This window comes from Pinus tabuliformis, chromosome 1_2 (assembly GCF_031772625.1).
Source record: "Pinus tabuliformis cultivar Carrire ecotype Pingquan chromosome 1_2, CPIR1, whole genome shotgun sequence".
Classification (NCBI taxonomy): domain Eukaryota; kingdom Viridiplantae; phylum Streptophyta; class Pinopsida; order Pinales; family Pinaceae; genus Pinus; species Pinus tabuliformis.
Window position 1 is genome coordinate 1338226052 of NC_142298.1, and position 8778 is coordinate 1338234829.

Consider the following 8778-nt stretch of genomic DNA (forward strand, 5'->3'; position numbering starts at 1 on the left):
TATTCATGCCATAACCCTTTGGGCCAATTGTGTTGGTGCAAACACCATCTTTGGGGCATCAAACTTCAAAAATTAATATATCTCCAACAAGGAGGACCTATAAGGCATGCCACCTATCAAATGAAATGGCATGACAAGGGATACCAATCTAGAGGGTCCTTGTAACCAAAGTCACTTGATTTGTACATGCAAATCTCCAAACAATTGCTAGCCCATTCACCCTTTGACATCAATGACAAATTGTCCAACAAAAAACAATTACCATTGAAACTTACTTGGGGTTTAACACTCCCTAAGTCACAATGATTGACATTGGAGAAAGCTACTATTAATATTGAAGAGCAAGAGGGACAAGGTATGTCGTTTATTACAATAGCTTGAGTTAAAGATTTGAATGGTCTATGATTTCAATCGCCATTTTCATATGATCGATATGAAAATATGGAAAAACTAACAAATGTGACAAGAAGAACAGTAGAAGAAAATAGTTTGAGAATGATCACAATGAAGATTATTTGTAATTGACTACATTCTTATCATTCACATTATCTATCATTCAACATTGTTACATTGTCATTTTACATTCAAAATTTTTATTTCATCATTCAAGTTATTGACAGTGTCTATCATCTCAAAAAACTAAGGTAACTGAAATTTAAAATTAAAATGACCATATTATCTTAGACATATTTGGAATATTTTACTTTTTTAATCCAATTTTAAGGTCATGGCCAAGCTAGACACCAAAATGGTGTATGAGAGCCCCTTGTTTGTGGGACAAGGGACCCACCTTTGCGTAGCAATTTGATTGTTAAGTCTACGAAGACATACATACTCTACCCCCCTCTGGTTTTGAACCTATGACCTCTTAGGAAGAAACATGTGCTCTTCATCATTAGGCCAACTCAAGTTGTATTTTGTGTGACTACACATGACTAAAATCAGGATAGATCTATCTTAACCCTGGATCTATCAAGCGCCAAGAGAGATCAAATCTCTTGAGGTGAAAATTTTTCCTCAAATTTTGCACTAAAAAAAGGTTTTCACATCGATAAAATAATCCCTCTCAATGTTGGATAAATCCAGGGTTAAGACAAATATAACAATCAACTTCCAAATACTAAAAAGTGAAAAAAATAAAATAAATAAATAATAAAAAATAATATCCCAAAAAAATGAAAATTTATGTTAAATATTTGAAATATAAAACTTAACCGAAATTATACATTTTACAAAATATTTTCCCATTAAATTTATATATCAATTATTAAATCAAATTTTCAAAATAATCTAGTACAATGTTATCACTTCCCTTAAATGATTTAAATTGACTTAGAAAATAACAATAAAAGTTAAATAATTGAAAATGGATTAAAAAAACAAAGTCAAGGAAATACAGAAAATGATAGAATCCCACTCAGCCGCCTAATAAATTTATAATTGAAATCAGTTATTGAAATTGCGTAGATAAAACAATATTTATTTCAATTAACAGCGAACAAAGGACAAGCGGAGGACCACGGAACGTCTCATTAGACTTTATACAATTACGGTAAGAGCCTAACTCCACCCGCAAGTTAATTTTCTAACTCCACTAATGTACTAGAACTTTATGATAACGCAGTAACCAGCTGGCTCAACGCGGCATGTCGGTGGCCGAATTGGACCCCTAAGTCAGCACGGGAGAGTAATGCCGCTAAATTTGCCGTTATTTATGCAATTTCGTTACGCTCTGAATAACTGAGCTTCGAGCGGTCTGGAGTTCGAATCCAGCCTGTATTGAGCTTGTAGAGCTTGGAGCAGTTATTCTGAGTATGATCTCGACGGTTCCTTAAGTTCGCCTTGTTGAGAGCTTTCGAAAGACACCAGGTATGGCAGTTTCTTCTCACTGTATCGAAATAAGTTTTGCTTTAAAATTGCAGCCATCAAAATGCAGATCTGACTGATAAATTGTGTCAGTGTTGTAATCGATTTCGAAAAACATAAGTTATGGCCGTTATCAGTTGCTAAATGTCGTTTTTTATTTGAATTTTTCCCTGCAGAGCTTCAGACTTTGAAATAAAAGCTTCATTCTCTGCGTCTCCTTTAGAGCTTTCAACAGATGCCATCTATGGCCGTTTTTCGCCACTGTATCAGAAGGATTTCGCCTAAAGTTGTCCCGGCTTTAAGCTTTTCAAATTCCAGCGGATCGAAGCTGTGTGTGCGCTTCCATACCTATGGAAATTCACGCTCACAGTCCGCGGCTCCAAAGCAGAGAACGGTTAAGCTAATCTTAGCAGCAGCCGGGCTAGGGTTTGGCTTAGCAGCATCCTCGTCAATTGCGTTGGCTAGTTCAGAGAATTTAAAGCAAAATGAGCTGCAGACGTCCACTTCAGAGCCTGTAATTAGTCCCTCGCCAGGGGACACCGTCGGTCCCGTGGTGACAAAGAGCGGAAAGGTTTTAAACCAGATCAAGATCTTTATAGGCTACGATCCGCGAGAAGATCTGGCTTACGAAGTCTGCCGGTACTCGATTCTCAAGCATACGACCATGCCGGTTGAGATAATTCCCATTAAACAGAACGATTTGCGCAAAACTGGTCTGTATTGGCGAAACAGGGATAAAACCGAGAGCACAGAGTTTTCTTTTACCAGATTTTTAACTCCGTTCTTGGCCGGTTTCGAAGGTTGGGCGCTTTTCATAGACTGTGATTTTCTTTATACTGCAGATATCAGGGATTTGGCTGAGCTTATTGATGACAAGTATGCAATTATGTGTGTTAAGCATGACTACACTCCCAAAAACGCCACAAAGATGGACGGCGTTCCACAGACTGTTTATCCTAGAAAGAATTGGTCATCCATGGTGCTGTACAATTGCTCGCATCCGAAAAACAGGGTTTTGACACCTAGTGTTGTGAATTCTCAGTCTGGTGCATTTTTGCATCGATTCACGTGGCTTGACGATGATGACATTGGTTCAATCCCTTTTGTCTGGAATTTCCTTGTCGGTCACAATAAAGTCGATGATGAAAACAGTTTTCCGAGGGCAATTCACTATACGTCAGGTGGTCCATGGTTCGAGGCATGGAAGGACTGTGAGTTTGCAGATCTCTGGCTGAAGGAGAGGGATGAGTACATCAGAACGCAGAAGATCCAGCGGGTTATTCAGGATGAGCTAATTAAGTTGTTGGATAATAGGATTGCTGAGAGATCTGGCGAAATTGAGAGCACGGTTGTGAATCTGGAAAGTAAGGTTAAAGAGGTTGATGCTTTGAAGAAACTGTTGGCTTTTTACTTTAAGGAGAAGATTCTTGCTCCGAGTGCCAGTAGTCTTAAAGAACCCACGGTTGAGGCCTGAGTAGGTCGTGAACAGGTGAAGGGAATGTGCAGTGAAAGAACATTTAATCTTTTTCAAGACACTGCATTGATTGAGGGAAAGCACTTTGATTGGCAAATTTATAGATTGATAAGCTCTGGATGGCAGCAAGCCATCCAATTTTTTGTTCGAGGACAGCTTGAAACTGTAGCAGACCTGATTGGATTCTTAACCAATTGCTTCATAATATGTGGTGAGACTCTATTTTGTCTTCCTGCTACAAAAAGATTCAGTATTGCCCTGCTTCAGCCGCTGCATGGTTCTGATGTAAGTGGAGCTATATATAGTTGTTTTGGGTAGTTTTAATTAATAGTTCAATTCATTTATATTGTACAAGGAGGCCTTGTTGATTTGTTATTAGAGGCTTATACTAATAGCATCCTCCGGTATGGTTCTGATGTAAGTGGAGCTATATGATAGTTGTTTTGGGTACTAATTAATAGTTCAATTCATTTATATTGTACAAGGAGGTCTTGATGATTTGTTATCAGAGGCTTATATTAATAGCATCCTCCGGAATGTATTCTGTAACATTATATTGATTCTATAGAATTTTCCATCAATTCGATTATTAAATCTTATATGAATACAGAGCTGCTCTTTTTATTTGTTGGCATTGGTGAAACCTCCCCGGATTTACCACTATACACTTGGTTCTTAGTTGTTTTTGTTAAACTTTTTGTGGCATCGACATGTGACAGGGCCTTCTGTGATTCAAAGCATCTTGCCTGTAATTCGAAAGTCGGAATTTGATTGAAATGCAATGATTTGGATGTTTAGTAGGGGTTATTTGTTTGATATTTTGATCCTGATTTTGACCTAGTGATGGCTCCCGTGTTCTTCCCATGGCTCGAGGTGCTCACCATCTTTCATAGTATCTTTGTCTGTCAATATATCACAGGGCAATATATCACTATAGCACTCTTGTATCTTTGTCGGTCAATATATCACTATAGATCTATTTTAATCAATCATGGTGTAATATGAGTTTTAGAATATATATGAGTTTCAATCAATCATGGTGTAATATGAGTTTTAGAATATATATGAGTTTCATAGATCAAATTTTTTAAAGGTAAATTTATTTTGGAATGCAAAAAACAAAATGTAATTTTGTATTGTTTAAATTGTATTTTTGCATGTTATAGACATCACATAACATGTGTATTGAGCCATTTGATGAGACAAGGTGAAATTGTTTTTTTGTTATTAATATATTTTTAAATATACATTAATATCAATTCATATTAAAATATTTTATTCATAATTCACATTGTATTTTTATTCTATACAACATTAAACTATTTTTTTTAATAATTTTTTTATACATAGATATATATGAAGTTGATATCAATGTTAAAATGTAATTTAAACATCTTACTTACATATTTTTATTTTTACTTTTAATTTCTTTACATGAAATTATACCAAGTTAATATGGACAATTAATTAAATATGCATAGCATTTTTTTCTGTTTTTCCATTTAGAGAATATTTTAATTTTATTTTAAAAAAGATGGACATATTTACACAATTCTTTTACACTAAATTGTAAAATGATTTATAGATATAAGTGAAAGTGTATGGGGTGACCCTTCTTTATGTAAAACACACGAGACTGGAAACCAAATCAAATGTATATTAATCAATCTCAAATAATTATGTACATGATGTACATATAAATATATATAGGAAACAATAGAATTAGTTCTTGAGTATTCTTGGACTTCAATAACTCTCCTTTAATCCGAAAGGATGTAACAAGGTCCAAGAAGGAGAGCTCAAAATGAAAAAATGCATCTCAGCCAAGCGTTGAATGTCTTTCAAAAAATGGTTTTTAAGGATGACCATAAACCAATATGAGAGAACTCAAAGTCTCAACCAACACCAATTCTGGAACTTTCATAGTGGTTCTCTAAACAACCAAAAATGTGGTTTTAAAGTGACCACAAACTCTGGAACTATCACAGCAGTCCCTCGAACAATTCCAAACATGGAAGTGCTCAATCAACTCAACTCTGACTCTAGTTCACGTGACATCTCGAACTTGAACATATAGCAGACCATCAACAATTTCCCCCTTGTCAAATACCAGGTGAGAAGTACTCTTCATCACTGCAAGGTTGGTCATCACTCTCGAACATATCCTTGAGTATGCCCTGTGAATCTTCTTGGTTGTTTTCGTCCAATCCCAATAAGCAATCCATCCGAAATTTGTCTTATCTCTTGATGTAGTCTTTTTTTTGGAACATATATTTGTATGATGTTTTCGCTTTCCACAATGTTCACACGGGGGAAGATCAAAACACCAATCTTTCATATGTCCAACTTGGTCACAATGTTGGCATATATCAAATTGTTCTGGAACAACACCATCTAGAAATCTGGCACTTCAAAATTGTATCAGTTTAGCAAAATATGGAATGTAAAAAGGTACATCCAAAATATGTTATGAAATTAGCTCACAAAAAGATAGAAAAGATATATAAGTGCCTTCAAAATAAAGCCTCTTCGAGGGGGCAACTTCCTTTACATTACACAAATGAACAATTCTTGGATGATAAAAATGATAAGACCTCTTTTCTATATATAGGAGTCTAAGGGGTCATAATATAATCAGAGCCGACCTAACAATAATAATGTAATGGCACAAGAATAACAATAGTGAGCAGGCTCGATGGTTAGCTCAGTTGGTCAAAATCAGTGCCTCACCATCGGGAGGTCACAGGGTCCAATTTCTTCGAAGCCCTTGGGGTCAGGCCTTGCTAGTGGGCCGCGGGGCTAGACCCCCTTCGGGGTCTATCAATGCAGATATTTCCATGGACGTAGCGCCACCCGTTGACCAGGGTGTCCGTGAACCACAGAATAATATATATATATATATATAACAGTAGTGGCCTTCTATGAAATACAATAATAACAATATGGGGACTACATGGGCACAACAATATAATAAGGGGGTTGCACTAATAACAATAACGGGTTACAGTAGTAGCATAGGGACCTAACATGCTCTTCTCCTTCAAAAAGTGTTGTCGTCAACGCTTGAGTAGTTCTTGATGCTTCTGTATAAAATTCTTGTCCTCCCATGTGGAATCTTCAGCATGTAAGTTCTTCCACTTAATGATATACTCTAAAATTGATTGATTTCATAGTTGTCAGGTTCTTGTTTCTGCGACTACTCCAGGTTACAATATGATTTTTCTTTCTTCGTCAAGTTCTGGCAATATTGTTTGAACTAGGATCTTCTGCGACTTTTGAATGAGTGGTCACACTTCTTCGTCCTTCTTCCATTCATCCCTTGCTTCGTTTATTCAATTTGGTTAGATAATAAAAACAGCACAAAACAATGCTTCCACATCCTCATCCTTTCTTGAGAGTGCCTCTACAACAACATTTTGCTTCTCTTTTTGTAGATGATTTCAAAGTCATAACCCAACATATTTGTGACCCATTTTTTCTGTTCTTCTAAAGATGATATTTTTTCTAAAAAATATTTAAGGCTATCATGATCCATTTTTATCTTAAAGTGTCTTCCGATTAGATAAGGTCGCCATTTCTTAAGTGCATGTAGTATTGCCAACATTTCCTTCTCATAAATAGCTTACTTGAGATGTAGTCGTAAAAATACCCAATCGCCTACATCAAAACTTTTTTCACTACAATGTTGATATCCCTGTTGTTTCATTCGATTCCGCACCAAAGTGGCATTATCCTTTAAAAGTTGAAGAACTTGTTGTTGATGCTCGATGTGATCTTTCACTAATTGAATCTTTTTCTTCTTGATATGTCCTTCTATCTTGAGAGTTTGAGGAGTGGAAATTTCTTCCAATGCATTACAAGATATAGTCGGATTCATTTCTTGATGCTCGATGTGATCTTTCACTTCTTGAATATTTTTCTTCTTGATATGTCCTTCTATCTTAATAATTTGAGGAGTGGTAATTCCGGCCAATGCATTGCAATATATGGTTGGACTATTTTCTTCTTTCTCGATGTGATCTTTCACTTCTTGAACCTTTTTCTTCTTGATATGTCTTTCTATCTTGAGAGTTTGAGAAGTGGTAATTCTTGTCAATGTTTTATAAGATATGGTAGGATTCATTTCTTCTTTCCCTGGGTTGGTTCTTGGTGTATATCATCTTTTTTTTATGTTTATTGATATTTTTCTTCCCCCCTCTTCATAATCTATGTAAAATAATTTCTTCTTAGCACACTTATGACCTTTAGTGTATTTGCTATCACAATTGTAACAAAGCCATTTTTCTTTTTTTTCTTTCAATTGTTGTGGTGTAAACCTTGTAGGTTGTGGAAGGCTAGGAGAAAAAACACTCCCATAATTATAGTCGTGAGTGGTGGGATTCTTTGTTTCCATAATTTTTCTTTCATTTTTTTCTTGCCAACCTCAATGTCTTCTACAATGAATCAGGTTTCCAAAGACGAACCTCATGTTGAATGTTATCCTTTAAAATCCCTATGAAGACATCAATCATTTGCTTCTTGATGCAGGAGCATTAACTCAAATCTATCATTGTATTTTAGTAGACATAGGGGGTTTTGTGTTTTCAAGGAAGTTATATTCCTATGTATGTAATTATTAATGTTTTGAGTGGTTAAAGTAGGAATTAATTAGATAAGTGTGTTGATAATTCTAAATGGTCTCAAGTGTAAGAGAACACGAGTGGTTAATGATGATGATGAGAGTTAGAAATCAATTGTAACTCTTATTAGCCTCATGATTCGAAGAACTAGAGAGGACTCTTAGGGATAAGTAGGAGTTAAAATTGGACTTAGAGAATATTGAGGAGTTAGTTCAGCGGATTAAGGATCTAAACTAGAATTAGTTCAACAGAACCTTTTTGTATAAAGGTAAGCCTAAAAGGCGAGAACAAGGTAGTTAGTCAGTAGTTAGTCAGTAGCTAGAGGGTAGCTAGTGAGTCAGTCAGTCAGACTATAAGCCTACGGGCAAGAGGAGAAGAAAGGCCATTGATATAAAAGATCAGGCCGAGAAGGAATTCTCTATGTAAATACATGTTTATTAATACAAACAACTCAATTATGAGTTATGTGTGTGTTGGAATGGGTTAATTGTAATCTGTGTGTGAATTAGAGATTCTGTATCATATATATATGCAGGTGGAGTTCAGTAGAATCAGAGGCGAGATACAGAGAAAGAATAACGATATGAAGAATCCTAATGGATCATTTGAATCCATTCAAAATATCACAGTCAAGATTATGGAGTGGCTGTGTTAAAAACTTGTAGAGTTAAGCTCAAGAGGGAGTCGCGCAATAGAACAATGGAAGGAATAGAAACCCTGAAGAAAACCAAAACCACAGAAAAACATTAAAGAATTGGCGTAGAAAACCAAGTGAAGAGAAGAGAGAAGAAGTGAAGTGTTGATGCACAGTAGCCGTTG

The 8778-nt window shown here is 35.7% G+C and overlaps 1 pseudogene across 1 annotated transcript; it reads left to right on the forward strand.

Annotated features, from left to right (window-relative positions):
- Window positions 1-1666: 1666 nt before the first annotated feature.
- On the forward strand, window positions 1667-3399 carry LOC149211141 (protein CDI pseudogene; annotated as a pseudogene). The gene is made up of 2 exons (XR_016252987.1): window positions 1667-1869; window positions 2043-3399. The product of XR_016252987.1 is annotated as a protein CDI pseudogene (transcript).
- The last annotated feature ends 5379 nt before the right edge of the window (window positions 3400-8778 follow it).